Source organism: Lytechinus variegatus, chromosome 7 (assembly GCF_018143015.1).
Source record: "Lytechinus variegatus isolate NC3 chromosome 7, Lvar_3.0, whole genome shotgun sequence".
Classification (NCBI taxonomy): Eukaryota; Metazoa; Echinodermata; class Echinoidea; order Temnopleuroida; family Toxopneustidae; genus Lytechinus; species Lytechinus variegatus.
In genome coordinates this window covers 17,763,868-17,769,455 of record NC_054746.1, presented here as the reverse complement: position 1 = coordinate 17,769,455, position 5,588 = coordinate 17,763,868, and positions in this window count along the sequence as shown.

Here is a 5,588-nt window from a genome sequence, read left to right as displayed (position 1 = left end):
AACCTACAAGAGAAAAAATGCTGAGATACACGTTTACTTCTCAAAATTGACCTTAAATTATCTGGCATTTTAGGGCAAAAAATACTGCCCCAATTCGTGTTTTTTTTTTGTTCTTTCAATGTCGAACCCTCTCACTAGAAGTGTTTACCAATCAGTATTAATAATTGAAATGCGGTTGTTTAAAATAGTTGAAAACCCCAAAAGTTACAGATAAGGTGATTTTCGTGACTATTAACCCAAAAAAGAGGGTGTCAATTTTGTCCATAAATATCCCCTCCAAATTTGGCGTTTTTATGCATTGTTAAACATTACTTGAATAACATCTTTGTCTTTGAGGAAAATTAAGTAGCATAATGTTATATGCGACAAACTGAAGATGTTTACTTCCATACATCCTCTTATTCTCTCTCATTCCACATTCCAAGGAATTGTCAAATCAATTTCTGTCCATAAGTAGCCACTCCTAAAATGAGACGGATGTGTATGCCCTGATTGTAAAACAACCCTAAATGAATACTTTCCATGTAACATTGTCGAAAGTATTTTGACCCATTTTGGTCATTTTAGCCTCGACAATTATTGTCCATTGACACTACACTGTGAATCCCCCCACCTCTCAAAAAATGTGAATTTGTGGAAAACTATGTTTCTGTGTATGAATGAGATTTTTTGGTATTGATAGATACTCTAAAGTCTTCTATTTCAGATGACTTTTCGTCCAGGAGGTAAAAAAAAACGGCTTGCGCCAAAATAATGGACACAATTCAAGCAGCAATCTGAATTGAGTACTCACAATCGAATAATCGCTCATTGCATACATGTATGTGGTTATGTGTGATGTAATTGTGGATTCCATTCAAAAGGTTATGTGTAATAAAGCAAGAGCTTGACCAAACTTTCTACATGAAGTACAAAAAATAAGTAGTTACGAACATCGACATATCATTGGTTTAGTCATTACAACTAAAGAATAGTTCTAAATTAATCTTTTTCATGTGAATAATAAGCTGGATATGCAATATCTTTTAACAACGTGACTTTTGAAATTAACAATTTGTCTGCCTGTTTTCAGAGTCATACTTTCTTAGTCAAAATGCTGGTAATTGAGTCAAATCCCTATTCATTATTTGTATTTATTTTTATGTATTGAAGATCCTAATGATAATTACACATTAGTCATGTTAGTAATCTTACAAATAGAATATTGCACTTTTGGTAATAAGTTTTATAACATAATCACAAAAAAAAATGCGAGGAGCAAGTAATTTGGAGTATTCAATTGCTGCTTTTACTGTGAACATTTCCTTCATTGGGGCAAGTCATTTTTGGCACCATGGACAATTAAGGTCAGTAATCTGTCTCGCAATGTTGTATCATCTGATAGAGGAGAGCATCTTGCAATATCAAAAAATGATCATTAAACGATGGTGTTACACCTCCTCTTGGCTACTTGCATTTATTCTCGTTTCATACAAATCTTGTCCCCCACCCTCTCCTTTCACATTTGTTGTATTTTCATTCATCATTTCATCTCGATCAAATTGAAATATTCTCATCCGATTGATGTTGGGCTATTACTCAAGGTCAATCATATCCAACTTTACCCATGACTTTGTCATCTTTCTTTATCAAACAATTTCATTATCTCACCTTTTCTGCATCCCTTCCTCACTCCTTCTATTTCTCTCATTCTCTCTCATATTCCCACATCTCTTTCTCACCCTTTCTCTCACATCTCTCTTTCGGGGGGGGGGGGGCTATCTTCATCCCACCATCTCTCTCTCTATTTGTCTTTCTTCTTTTACCTCTCATTCTATCCCCCCCCCCCTCTGAGGAATAGTGATCTACCCCCTAAGGGACTTTCAAACTTGGTTGTGCGACCATTTGGTTACATTATATTTTGCAGAAGCAGTTGAGCGACCAATATTGAAAGCCCCTTTATGTACATCTTCTTTGCCCCATTTTCACACAGCTCTTGGGAAAGAGAGTGAACTTCATGACATACAGTGAACAACAATCACCTTAGCAAAATAATTAACAAACTCCATTAGTCCTTGGATGCAAAACTTTACGATAAGAATGAAAGAAATATCGCAAAACTAAACTTTGTCCAACGTTTAAGTATAACCTTTGGCATTGCCACTTTGGAGTGATTTTTGCTTTATTAATTCCCTATATATATATACTACATCTCTTGATTAATATTAACGAATACAAAATGTGGAAAAATATGCAGCTTATTGTCATAAAATATGCAAAATATTCTTCAAACAAATCTAGAATATTACAAAATTAATAAACAAAATATTGCTCTTTCGTGAAGTTCACTCATGTAAAACAAAGTGTCCCCTTATTTCTAAATGTATTTATTCTTTGAATGCTGCAAAGTGCATTGTTATTGAGGTATTTACTAACGACTCGATAATTTGCTCTTAATTTTCTTTTTTTAGACAATGGAAAACATTAAAATTGACCAAGTTTTTTTTCATTTGGATGGATATTGAAATATTTCATCTCAAAATAACAATATAATGCAGTATTGACTGCCATATTTTTTTAAAGGAAAAGTTTGCCATAAATTTCAATCCACTTTGCAACATTTAACCAGAATCTGGTTGGGTGGAGGGGAAGTCTGTTAAGCCTGCTGCACACTTAAAAAATCTGGTACAATCTGATTTTTTGAAGCAATTCCAACTATAAAACGTAAATAAGCCAAGATTAAAGCTCTGAATAGTGATGACAAAAACAATTTCTAGTCTATTTCAAACCTCCCTACAGGAAATAAAAGCAAATACAACTCCAAATCATAACGTCATCAGCTGTGACTTTATGCCGATTTGTAGCAAAGCATAATTCTAAATTTAGTATTCCAGCATTATGCTAAACTAAAATCATTTTATTCGTTCACATTTAAATGGAAAATGCTATTTGTTAAAATGAATTGTATCGGATTTTGTAGAGTACGGCAGGCTTGACTGCTGCTAGCCAAAATATGACGTTCTTGAAGTATAAGCTGAAATAATCAAGGTTTTTACATTTCAATCTTGATAATTTCTGCATGCTCTTGTGTGCCTGTACAGTGTACAAAAAGGTAATTGAAATAATGACGGTTGACGATGGAACATTAAAATTTAAATATCGAGGCATTAATAAGGTTCATCTTGGCCTAAATTTTGATTACCTTCTACACTTTGTACAGTACCCATGACCAGTGGCAGATCCAGGATTTGAAAATGGAAGGGAGCAAAAAGAACATTTTATAAGAGGGTGCAGATGAAAACCTTTCCTAGAATCAATTATATACACAAAGGCCTATATGTTCAATGAGTGATTCTCAATGTATAAGGGGGGGGGGTCTTCCGCCTGGATCCCCACTGGTGACAACTTGAGAGCAGGAGATTTCAGGAACGTCAATTTTGGCTTGCAAAATAAAGGGGGAGATAATGGATTAAAAAGATGCACAGGGCAAGTTTCATAGCTAGTATACAGGTACACTATGCAGACAAAAACATAAAGCAAGGATTTTTTTTATTTTCAAAGATTTATTGGATATTTCCTTGAGCAAAAATTAGTATTCATATTTTATATAAAAAAAAATGGCCAGCAGCCCAGAAGATTCATCCAAGTTGTATCACCATAGCAACTGACCCCTTAATTAAATGGAACAAAGCCTTATCCTCACAAACTTACCTCCAGCTGGATCTGAGCAGGGTCTTGCCAAAATCACTCAATGTGACGTCATTACCAAAAGTCCTATGTTTTAGTGTACAGAGTGGGACACTGGACACTGTCACGCATGATGCACAGCATCTTTAATATAAGTGCTTTATTTTCAAGTTCAATGTTACTTTGTGCAGTCAAACGTATGCAAGACAATAGCATTGGTTTGCATTATGTTACCGAGGGCAATGATTTTATTTGGCATTAATTTAGCCCCACCCCCTCCTCTTCCCCCATTCCCTTCCCTTTTCTTCTCTTCCCATCCACCCCCCACCTTTCTCCCATACCATATGAATCAATCTGTTGACCTCCTTTGTAGTCTTTTTATTCATCCTTGAACAAAGCCACCACCTTATTTCCTTTAATCTGCTCCTTCCTCATTATCATTTCCCCCTCCCCTCTACTTCCAATTTTCTCCTCCTTTTTACAAGTTTAGCAGTTAATCCACTAATTGTGTTCGCTCTCCATACCTCCCTGTACTATCCATCCAAGAAAGCATTTCATGAAAATTTTAGGCAGTGATTTTCACTGGCAAAATTTTTGCTTGTGATTGGCTTAGAGCACATTAGCCTGTGATAATCACTGAAAAAAACCTTCACGAAATGCTCCCCATACCTGTCAATCTTCCATCATTTCAACATTATCCATGACTGATATTACAATGTTTAAATAATTACTCTTTTCAAAGTTGTATCTAATTTTAAAACTTTATAAAATAAAAATTTTAAGTCTTATTACCAATCATTGTCATATTAATTTCAAATTTTTATTCAATAAATTTATTTGATTCCATCTTTGATGGTTTTTACATTCATTATTTTTGTAATTTCATTAAATTTAATTTTTCCTTTTTAATTTTTTTTTTGTATTTCATATACACTTTTTTTTTGGGGGGGGTGAGGGTATTTTGTTTCAAATGAGCAAATGAAAAATATTTCAATTTTGGGAATAAATATATCCTTTTCTGTACATAATTCAATTGTGTTTTTATGAACTGAACACTGCATTGTTCAAATATTTAGAAAGATGCGAATGGGGAAGAATACTTTGTTTTGGGTTTGTTTTCTTTGTTTCCCCATCAAGGTCACTCATTAATTCACCATCATAAAGGAACCAAATGTTTGTGTATTTATACTAGTACAGTTACGCCAGTTTTGAAAGTGGGGGGCTGACCATGCAAAATCACAATCTGATGGTCCTTTTTTCCATTTATTTACACATTTTTTGTTGAAAAAGCCCCCCATCCCCAGTTGAGGCCCCTGTATTGTATCCATCACTCCACCACACAACTCTGAGAGATAAGGCGAAAGGAGATGGCGTTGGCAAGATATGTGAATCTAGATCTAATAGGTTGGACCCTCAACATAGGCTCATCCTGAGGAAGTGCACTTTATATCCCACAATGGTTTATAATCCCCAATCAATCATTACAATACAATGCTTGTATTCTAGTCATGATGAAGTGCAATGTCAAATTTCACAGACGGCAACCAATTAAATTTGTACAACTCATTACAAACTGGAAACAGGAATCTATTTCTTTAGCAAAAAATGATTAAGAAGCAAATTTCTTGAGACAGCACACTGTAAAATTTCTCAAACTGCATCCACCTGGCATGTGGAGACCTTTACTTTTTAGACAAATGTTCGACAGTTGGAAATTTTTAATACAAGAAGCATCCTCAAATTTCACAGGCAACACCAAATAAAACTAAGCCTCGATCCAGACTGGATGTAGGAAACCACTTCTTTAGCCAAAGGGTCATTGAAAGTTGGAACAATCTACCAATCAATTGGAAGACAACTGGATCAACTAGATGCTTTCCCAACATAGCAACCTCCCTTACATTAATCCAGCCAAGTAAACA